The following is an 11,305-nucleotide window of genomic DNA, read 5'->3' on the forward strand; positions in this document are numbered from 1 at the left end:
GAGAAGCAAGCTGGAATTAAGGAGGGATTTCCTGACAGTGAGAACAATTAACCAGTGGAACAGCTTGCCACCAGAAATCAAGAAGAGACTTGTCCAAGATGATATAGGGTCTCCTGCTTGAGTAAGGGGTTGGACTAGAAGACCTCCAGGGTCCCTTCCAGCTTGATTCTATTCTAAAGAGTGGAAAAAACGTATCCAGGAAAGATCCCTTAAATAGGAGCCAGCCGTGTGCCGCAGCTGCCAAAAACGCCAACGCAGCCCTAGGCTGCATCAACAGAGAGACAGAATCAAGATCACGTAAAGTGTTGGGACCACTTTACAAAGTCTTAGTAAGGCCACACTTGGAATATTGCATCCAGCCACGATGTAAAAAAAGATGTTGAGACTCTGGAAAGAGTGCAGAGAAGAGCAAGAAAGATGATTGGGGGACTGGAGGCTCAAACATACAAGGAACGGTTGCTGGAATTGGGGATGTCTAGTTTAATGAAGAGAAGGACGAGGGGGGACATGATAGCAGCCTTCCAATATTTGAGGGGCTGCCCCAAAGAAGTGCTAGTAATGAATGGGTTTTTTTCCAACCTCCACATCCATTTTCCAGCAATTTGCAAATACTGCTTTTTGGCCGAGCAGCATTCCTCAAAAAGTCCTGGACTTACTTTACAACCCCTCATTTAGCAACCATTCGAAGTGACCGCAGCACTGAAAAAAAGTGACTTACAACCAGTCCTCACACTTATGACTGCCTCCACATGCCCACGGTCACCCAATCACAATTTGAGGACTTGGTATAACTAGCACATATATATATTTCCGACGGTTGCAGCGTCCCGGGGTCACATGATTCCCCCCCATTTGCAATCTTCCCAGCTGGTTTCTGACAAGCGAAAGCAATGGGCGTGTGTGTGTGAGAGAATCCGAATTCATTTAACGACCATATGATTCGCTTATCGACCGCAAGGGTCCGCTTCGTAAGTGCGGCGGAAAAAAAAATAGCTTGTAAAATCAAGCCCGACTGACTTAGCAATCTCCTTGCTTAGCAATGGAAAGTCTGATCCGTTGCCGTCGTAAGTTGAGGACTAAGTGTAATTTAGACTTTGGGGCTTGGCTACCCCGGGTCTGTCCAGGCCTCACTCCCATTTTAAATTCAATTTACAGCTCCCCCCCCCAAACACTGATATTCCCTGGCAGCCCTTTGAAATTGGGGGCGTTTAAAAATAGTTTCTCGGAAGAAAAACAGAAAAAGGATCTTTTGAGACATGCAAAGATTTCTCCCTGCGTTTCTGGAGATTTATAGGTCTGGTGGAATGACATCAAACGCGCCACATTTTGTTCCTCAATTTTAGCATCCTTTTAAAAGCTCCCCCCCCCCACATACACATACACACAGGTGTTTGTGTGCGTGGCGTGCATCTGCAAATCTTCAGAGGCGCCCTAATTCTGCAAAAGGCGATGCAGAAAATCGGGAAGGCTTTGGTCCAGGTAGTGACCGTGATCAGTTGCAAGGGGGTCTACTTAGGGCCACCTGTCCACACCTGGGATACAGGGTCACTGGCCAGAAATTATGGCTGCTGGCAGCATCCTGGGGGATCTGGCCGCATTTTGCCAGCAATTGGGCCCCCTTGGGGCTCTCCGAGCTTGGTTGTTTTCTTGCAGATGTTTCATTACACAAATTCAGTAACGCCACCAGCCCTGGTGAGGTTACCTAGTTGGGTATTGAAACTTTTGGAAGAAAATGAAAAAGCTCAGAGAACACCACGGACCCCACAGTTGTTGTTGTGGTTGTTGTTGTTGTTGTTGTTGTTGTTGTTGTTGTTGTTGTTGTTGTTGTTCTTCTTCTTCTTCTTCTTCTTCTTCTTCTTCTTCTTCTTCTTCTTCTTCTTCTTCTTCTTCTTCTTCTTCTTCTTCTTTTTCTTCTTCTTCTTCTTCTTTTTCTTCTTCTTCTTCTTCTTCTTCTTCTTCTTCTTCTTTTTCTTCTTCTTCTTCTTCTTTTTCTTCTTCTTCTTCTTCTTCTTCTTCTTCTTCTTCTTTTTCTTTTTCTTTTTCTTCTTCTTCTTCTTCTTCTTCTTCTTCTTCTTCTTCTTCTTCTTCTTTTTCTTCTTCTTCTTCTTCTTCTTCTTCTTCTTCTTCTTCTTCTTCTTCTTCTTCTTCATCTTCTTCTTCTTCTTCTTCTCCTCCTCCTCCTCCTCCTCCTCCTCCTCCTCCTCCTTTGAAATGAAATAAAACAAAACAAAATAATAAGATGCAATAAAATAAATAAAATAAAAAACAAAAGGAAATAAATAAAAATAACAAAAGGAAATAACTGATCATATGAAATGAAATAAATAAAATAAAATACTGAAATGAAATGGAATAAAATGCAATAAAATAAAATAAAAATGAAAGGCATCCAAGGGACGACTCGGAGTTCCGTCAGCTGAGGGGACCAGCCCCTCCTGCCCTTTCCCTCCATTGCCAGAGGAAGGAGAAAGGAAAGCCAGTCAGTCCCACCTCTGCAAAGACCAGCCAAGCACGGAGCTGAAAGGGGAGAAAGTGAGGCTGGGCAGGCTTTGCCACACACCCCACCCCCAAAACGTCCCGTGGCTCCTGTCGCTACCCATTAGACACTTTACAAGGCCTTGGTAAAGCCACACCTGGAATACGGCGTCCAGTTTTGGTCACCACGATGTAAAAAAGATGTCGAGACTCTAGAAAGAGTGCAGAGAAGAGCAACAAGGATAATCAGGAATCTGGAGGCTAAAACATACCAAGAACGGTTGTAGGAATTGGGTGTGTCTAGTTTAATGAAGAGAAGGATGAGGGGAGACAGGATAGCAGCCTTCCAGTATCTCAGGGGCTGCCCCAAAGAAGAGGGAGTCAAGCTATTCTCCAAAGCGCCCGAAGGCAGGAAAAGAAGCAACGGATGGAAACCAATCAAGGGGAGAAGCAACCTGGAACTAAGGAAGAATTTCCTGACAGTGAGAACAATTAACCAATGGAACAACCTGCCTCCAGAAGGGGTGAATGCTCCAACACTGGAAGTTTTTAAGAAGAGACTGGACAGCCGTTTGTCTGAAATGGTATAGGGTTTCCTGCCTGAGCAGGGGGTTGGAGTAGATGACCTCCAAGGTCCCTTCCAACTTTATTATTATTATTTATTATTATTTATGAAGACTGCGCCCAGGAGGATTCTGGACCCTGGCCAGCCCATTTGCTCATCCATTTGTGCTGGCTGGGCTCCTGGCTTTTTTAGCTGATTGCTTTGCGAAGAAGACTTTTCTTAAATAACGAGGCCGTTTCCCCAAATAGCCCAGGGACACTTTTTGCACAGTGTGTAAGAGGAGAGAGGACAAGGCGAGGGAGAACAGGGAAGGAAAGTCCTGCCTGCAGTGGTCCAGAGGCTTCGTGGTCAACTGAACGTGCCGGATCACTTCCAGGCCGTGAGGGGACACCAGGAACAAGGCAGGAATGTCCCGGGCGTTCAGCCTCCTTGCTGTGCAAGGCACAAGGTGTTCCCTTGAAGCGTTTCGGTTCCCTTCGTCCCCCGGTGAGCAGCGCGAGGCCTGAGGCAAGCGATGGCTTGCACGCTCTGTGCAAGGTGGCATTGTGCAAGGAAGGAAGGAAGGAAGGAAGGAAGGAAGGAAGGAAGGAAGGAAGGAAGGAAGGAAGGAATCATCCACCTTTTTCTTTTGCAGGAGAAAGGCCTTTTGAAATTTGGTTAGAAGAATAGAATAGAATAGAATAGAATAGAATAGAATAGAATAGAATAGAATAGAATAGAATAGAATAGAATAGAATAGAATAGAATAGAATAGAATAGAATAGAATAGAATAGAACAGAGAATTATGGGAATAGAATAGAATAGAATAGAGAATTATGGGAATAGAATAGAACAGAACAGAACAGAACAGAATAGAATATGGAATAGAATAGAATAGAATAGAATAGAATAGAATAGAATAGAATAGAATAGAATAGAATAGAATAGAATAGAATAGAATAGAATAGAATTAGTTACAACAGCACTGAGGAAAGTGACTTACGACTGGCCCTCATACATACGACCATCGGAGCATCCCCCTGGTCACATGATCCAATTCCAGACCCGTGGGATGTACTCATGACCGTTGCAGCCTCCTGGGGTGACATGATGCCCTTTGCAAACATCTGATGAAAAGACTCAACGGGGGAAGTCAGGTTGGCTCAGCCCCCACCCAATTCGCTTAACAACCGCGATGATCTGCTTAACCGCCAGGGCCAAAGAGGTCGCAAAACGGGGCGTGACTTCCTTAACTGCCGCCTTGCTTAGCATGGAAAATCCTGGTCCCCTTTGAGATGATGAAGTGGAGCGTTATCCGCAAGGGAGGCAAAGGGAAGCAGGGTGGGGTTTGGGGCAAGGAATTCCCCCCCCCCTCCTTGCACCCGTCTCCGCAGGGAGGCTGCCTGCCTGCAGCTGGAGGGGACGGCGAAGGATCCCGAAGGACGGAACCGCAGGCGGCCCATTGGGCCGGATCACGAGTGGTTTGCAGGTGCTCCTGGCTCTTGAGTGCTGCGGCTCTTAGGATTGTGAGTGTCGAGGCGCAACTGGAGTGCTGGAAGGCAGCCCCAGGAGAGCGGAACAGCTTCCTCAAAGGCCTGATGTCAGGTTAAGAGCCATTTTTGGTTTTTTGGCTCTGGTGCCAAGACAAGAACTCTGAACTCTCTGTCCCTGAGCCGTTCATTTCAGGGGTTCTGAAGCATCAGAAGGAATTTGAAAAATTAGAATGACGAGGAAGCTGAGAGCAACAAGGGTCCTCTCCTCCCCCCCCTCCTCCTCCTCCTCTTTCGTCTTCTCCACAAACCTCCTTCCATTCTAGCACTGATTAGGTTATGTAGCTGGGTCATGAAACGCCTGCAAAAAAAAAACACCCAGCTCAAAGAGCGCCAAGGACCCCACAGTCATTCCTCCTCTTCCTCTTCCTCTTCCTCTTCCTCTTCCTCTTCCTCTTCCTCCTCCTCCTCCTCCTCCTCCTCCCCACAAACTCTACTCTCTTCTGGCACTGATGATGTTCCTTAGTTGGGTCATGAAATGTCTGCAAGGAAACCACCCAGCTCAGAGAGCGCCAAGGACCCCACAGTCATTCCTCCTCTTCCTCTTCCTCTTCCTCTTCCTCTTCCTCCTCCTCCTCCTCCTCCTCCTCCCCACAAACTCTACTCTCTTCTGGCACTGATGATGTTCCTTAGTTGGGTCATGAAATGTCTGCAAGGAAACCACCCAGCTCAGAGAGCGCCAAGGACCCCACAGTCATTCCTCCTCTTCCTCTTCCTCTTCCTCTTCCTCTTCCTCTTCCTCCTCCTCCTCCTCCTCCTCCTCCCCACAAACTCTACTCTCTTCTGGCACTGATGATGTTCCTTAGTTGGGTCATGAAATGTCTGCAAGGAAACCACCCAGCTCAGAGAGCACCCAGGACCCCACAGTCATTCCTCCTCTTCCTCTTCCTCTTCCTCTTCCTCTTCCTCCTCCTCCCCACAAACTCTACTCTCTTCTGGCACTGATGATGTTCCTTAGTTGGGTCATGAAATGTCTGCAAGGAAACCACCCAGCTCAGAGAGCGCCAAGGACCCCACAGTCATTCCTCCTCTTCCTCTTCCTCTTCCTCTTCCTCCTCCTCCTCCTCCTCCTCCTCCCCACAAACTCTACTCTCTTCTGGCACTGATGATGTTCCTTAGTTGGGTCATGAAATGTCTGCAAGGAAACCACCCAGCTCAGAGAGCGCCAAGGACCCCACAGTCATTCCTCCTCTTCCTCTTCCTCTTCCTCTTCCTCTTCCTCTTCCTCTTCCTCCTCCTCCTCCTCCTCCTCCTCCCCACAAACTCTACTCTCTTCTGGCACTGATGATGTTCCTTAGTTGGGTCATGAAATGTCTGCAAGGAAACCACCCAGCTCAGAGAGCGCCAAGGACCCCACAGTCATTCCTCCTCTTCCTCTTCCTCTTCCTCTTCCTCTTCCTCTTCCTCTTCCTCCTCCTCCTCCTCCTCCTCCTCCCCACAAACTCTACTCTCTTCTGGCACTGATGATGTTCCTTAGTTGGGTCATGAAATGTCTGCAAGGAAACCACCCAGCTCAGAGAGCGCCAAGGACCCCACAGTCATTCCTCCTCTTCCTCTTCCTCTTCCTCTTCCTCTTCCTCTTCCTCTTCCTCCTCCTCCTCCTCCTCCTCCTCCTCCCCACAAACTCTACTCTCTTCTGGCACTGATGATGTTCCTTAGTTGGGTCATGAAATGTCTGCAAGGAAACCACCCAGCTCAGAGAGCGCCAAGGACCCCACAGTCATTCCTCCTCTTCCTCTTCCTCTTCCTCTTCCTCTTCCTCTTCCTCTTCCTCTTCCTCCTCCTCCTCCTCCTCCTCCTCCCCACAAACTCTACTCTCTTCTGGCACTGATGATGTTCCTTAGTTGGGTCATGAAATGTCTGCAAGGAAACCACCCAGCTCAGAGAGCGCCAAGGACCCCACAGTCATTCCTCCTCTTCCTCTTCCTCTTCCTCTTCCTCTTCCTCTTCCTCCTCCGCCTCCTCCTCCTCCTCCCCACAAACTCTACTCTCTTCTGGCACTGATGATGTTCCTTAGTTGGGTCATGAAATGTCTGCAAGGAAACCACCCAGCTCAGAGAGCGCCAAGGACCCCACAGTCATTCCTCCTCTTCCTCTTCCTCTTCCTCTTCCTCTTCCTCTTCCTCCTCCTCCTCCTCCTCCTCCTCCCCACAAACTCTACTCTCTTCTGGCACTGATGATGTTCCTTAGTTGGGTCATGAAATGTCTGCAAGGAAACCACCCAGCTCAGAGAGCGCCAAGGACCCCACAGTCATTCCTCCTCTTCCTCTTCCTCTTCCTCTTCCTCTTCCTCTTCCTCTTCCTCCTCCTCCTCCTCCTCCTCCTCCCCACAAACTCTACTCTCTTCTGGCACTGATGATGTTCCTTAGTTGGGTCATGAAATGTCTGCAAGGAAACCACCCAGCTCAGAGGCACCAGGGACCCCACAGTCATTCCTCCTCTTCCTCTTCCTCTTCCTCTTCCTCTTCCTCCTCCTCCCCACAAACTCTACTCTCTTCTGGCACTGATGATGTTCCTTAGTTGGGTCATGAAATGTCTGCAAGGAAACCACCCAGCTCAAAGAGCGCCAAGGACCCCACAGTCATTCCTCCTCTCCCCCTCCCCACAAACTCTACTCTCTTCTGGCACTGATGATGTTCCTTAGTTGGGTCATGAAATGTCTGCAAGGAAACCACCCAGCTCAGAGAGCGCCAAGGACCCCACAGTCATTCCTCCTCTTCCTCTTCCTCTTCCTCTTCCTCCTCCTCCTCCTCCTCCTCCTCCCCACAAACTCTACTCTCTTCTGGCACTGATGATGTTCCTTAGTTGGGTCATGAAATGTCTGCAAGGAAACCACCCAGCTCAGAGAGCGCCAAGGACCCCACAGTCATTCCTCCTCTTCCTCTTCCTCTTCCTCTTCCTCTTCCTCTTCCTCTTCCTCCTCCTCCTCCTCCTCCTCCCCACAAACTCTACTCTCTTCTGGCACTGATGATGTTCCTTAGTTGGGTCATGAAATGTCTGCAAGGAAACCACCCAGCTCAGAGAGCGCCAAGGACCCCACAGTCATTCCTCCTCTTCCTCTTCCTCTTCCTCTTCCTCTTCCTCCTCCTCCTCCTCCTCCTCCTCCCCACAAACTCTACTCTCTTCTGGCACTGATGATGTTCCTTAGTTGGGTCATGAAATGTCTGCAAGGAAACCACCCAGCTCAGAGGCACCAGGGACCCCACAGTCATTCCTCCTCTTCCTCTTCCTCTTCCTCTTCCTCTTCCTCCTCCTCCCCACAAACTCTACTCTCTTCTGGCACTGATGATGTTCCTTAGTTGGGTCATGAAATGTCTGCAAGGAAACCACCCAGCTCAAAGAGCGCCAAGGACCCCACAGTCATTCCTCCTCTCCCCCTCCCCACAAACTCTACTCTCTTCTGGCACTGATGATGTTCCTTAGTTGGGTCATGAAATGTCTGCAAGGAAACCACCCAGCTCAGAGAGCGCCAAGGACCCCACAGTCATTCCTCCTCTTCCTCTTCCTCTTCCTCTTCCTCTTCCTCTTCCTCTTCCTCTTCCTCTTCCTCCTCCTCCCCACAAACTCTACTCTCTTCTGGCACTGATGATGTTCCTTAGTTGGGTCATGAAATGTCTGCAAGGAAACCACCCAGCTCAGAGAGCGCCAAGGACCCCACAGTCATTCCTCCTCTTCCTCTTCCTCTTCCTCTTCCTCTTCCTCCTCCTCCTCCTCCCCCTCCCCACAAACTCTACTCTCTTCTGGCACTGATGATGTTCCTTAGTTGGGTCATGAAATGTCTGCAAGGAAACCACCCAGCTCAGAGAGCGCCAAGGACCCCACAGTCATTCCTCCTCTTCCTCTTCCTCTTCCTCTTCCTCCTCCTCCTCCTCCTCCTCCTCCCCACAAACTCTACTCTCTTCTGGCACTGATGATGTTCCTTAGTTGGGTCATGAAATGTCTGCAAGGAAACCACCCAGCTCAGAGGCACCAGGGACCCCACAGTCATTCCTCCTCTTCCTCTTCCTCTTCCTCTTCCTCTTCCTCCTCCTCCCCACAAACTCTACTCTCTTCTGGCACTGATGATGTTCCTTAGTTGGGTCATGAAATGTCTGCAAGGAAACCACCCAGCTCAGAGAGCGCCAAGGACCCCACAGTCATTCCTCCTCTTCCTCTTCCTCTTCCTCTTCCTCTTCCTCCTCCTCCTCCTCCTCCTCCCCACAAACTCTACTCTCTTCTGGCACTGATGATGTTCCTTAGTTGGGTCATGAAATGTCTGCAAGGAAACCACCCAGTTCAGAGAGCGCCAAGGACCCCACAGTCATTCCTCCTCTTCCTCTTCCTCTTCCTCTTCCTCTTCCTCTTCCTCCTCCTCCTCCTCCTCCTCCTCCCCACAAACTCTACTCTCTTCTGGCACTGATGATGTTCCTTAGTTGGGTCATGAAATGTCTGCAAGGAAACCACCCAGCTCAGAGGCACCAGGGACCCCACAGTCATTCCTCCTCTTCCTCTTCCTCTTCCTCTTCCTCTTCCTCTTCCTCTTCCTCTTCCTCCTCCTCCCCACAAACTCTACTCTCTTCTGGCACTGATGATGTTCCTTAGTTGGGTCATGAAATGTCTGCAAGGAAACCACCCAGCTCAGAGAGCGCCAAGGACCCCACAGTCATTCCTCCTCTTCCTCTTCCTCTTCCTCTTCCTCTTCCTCTTCCTCTTCCTCTTCCTCCTCCTCCCCACAAACTCTACTCTCTTCTGGCACTGATGATGTTCCTTAGTTGGGTCATGAAATGTCTGCAAGGAAACCACCCAGCTCAGAGAGCGCCAAGGACCCCACAGTCATTCCTCCTCTTCCTCTTCCTCTTCCTCTTCCTCTTCCTCTTCCTCCTCCTCCTCCTCCTCCTCCTCCTCCCCACAAACTCTACTCTCTTCTGGCACTGATGATGTTCCTTAGTTGGGTCATGAAATGTCTGCAAGGAAACCACCCAGCTCAGAGGCACCAGGGACCCCACAGTCATTCCTCCTCTTCCTCTTCCTCTTCCTCTTCCTCTTCCTCTTCCTCCTCCTCCCCACAAACTCTACTCTCTTCTGGCACTGATGATGTTCCTTAGTTGGGTCATGAAATGTCTGCAAGGAAACCACCCAGCTCAGAGAGCGCCCAGGACCCCACAGTCATTCCTCCTCTCCCCCTCCCCACAAACTCTACTCTCTTCTGGCACTGATGATGTTCCTTAGTTGGGTCATGAAATGTCTGCAAGGAAACCACCCAGCTCAGAGAGCGCCCAGGACCCTACACTCATTCCTCCTCTTCCTCTTCCTCTTCCTCTTCCTCTTCCTCCTCCTCTTCCTCCTCTTCCTCCTCCTCCTCCTCTCCAAAAAACCCCCTCCTTCTAGCACTGATGATGTTCCTTAGCTGGGTCATGAAACGTCTGCAAGGGAACCACCAGAGAGCCCCAAGGATCCCACAATCCTCCTCGTCTTCCTCCTCCTCCTCCCCCTCCTCTCCACAATGCCCCCTCCCTTCTAGCACCCATGATGTCACCTTGTTGGTTCATGAACTCTCTGCACCCTACACACTGAAAACCCCAAATGTAGGGTCCTTGGTGCCCTCTACTAAGCCCCCCACCCCATTTGGGGTTTCACTGTAAGGCAGCCTGCCTCAAGCCAACCCCAAGTTTTTAAAAAAAAAAATGGTTTGAGCAGAGAATCTCCGTTTCTGGAAAACCTCCTGACACTTTGCAGACGGAGGAGAAGAAGGATTCCTTTTATGGATCCTCCCGAGAATCGGCTGAGCGCCTGGATGCTCCGTTCGCTTCCAGGGGAAACAGATCTCTCTTTCTGGCAGCGCCCACCTGCCCGCTCTGCCTTGAGCGCCAGGCAAGCCAATTCTCTCTGCGCTTTCATCGCTTCCTTTCGTTTATTGATTTTGTTTTATTTTTAATTTAAGGGCATCGGGGGCGACGTTGTTTTCCCACCCCTTGGCTGAGGGTGGCCGGAGAAAGAGACGGGCCTGGGGATAAGCCAGCATCGCCACAGACGTGTTAAACAGGCCTGCTGGTGGGTTCAGAGACCCCCCTCATCCCCCCCCAGGGACAGATGGGGTTGAAGTCTTGGGGGGGGGGTTGGGGACTGATGACAGCTCCCCAGGAAACCCAAACCTGCTTTTTTTTTTTAAAAAAAAATCTTACTGGCAGTTCAAGGGGGTAAAGGAGAGGGAATAAGGGCCGGACCCCTCCATTTGGACCTGTAAGATTAATTTTGAGGGAAGAACAAAAGGATCTTCGAGCTCTCTGGCCCAGGCTGAGAATTTTAATTTTAATTTTAATTGGGGTTTTTTTTTTACTTTTTCAGGGACTGTCGTAATTATTTTTAACTGTTTTTAACTTTGGTATTTCTTGTTTTAATACCCTGTAAACCGCCCTGAGTCCTTCGGGAAAGGGCGGTATATAAATCCAATTAAATAAATCAATCAATAAATAAAAGCCCTGCTATTTTGTTTTGTTTTGTCTTGTCTTGTTTTAGATTACTTTACTTTAGTTTATTATTTTATTATTTTAGTTTAGTTTTATTTTAATTTTATTTATTGCATTGCATTGCTTTGCTTTGCTTTATTTTATTGCATTGCATTGATTAATTTTATTGCTTTGCATTGCATTGCATTGCATTATATTATATTATATTATATTATATTATATTATATTATATTATATTATATTATATTATATTATATTATATTATATTATATTATATTATATTATATTA

The sequence above is a fragment of the Vipera berus genome (genome assembly GCF_964194415.1).
Source record: "Vipera berus genome assembly, chromosome: 5".
In the NCBI taxonomy this organism is placed as follows: domain Eukaryota; kingdom Metazoa; phylum Chordata; class Lepidosauria; order Squamata; family Viperidae; genus Vipera; species Vipera berus.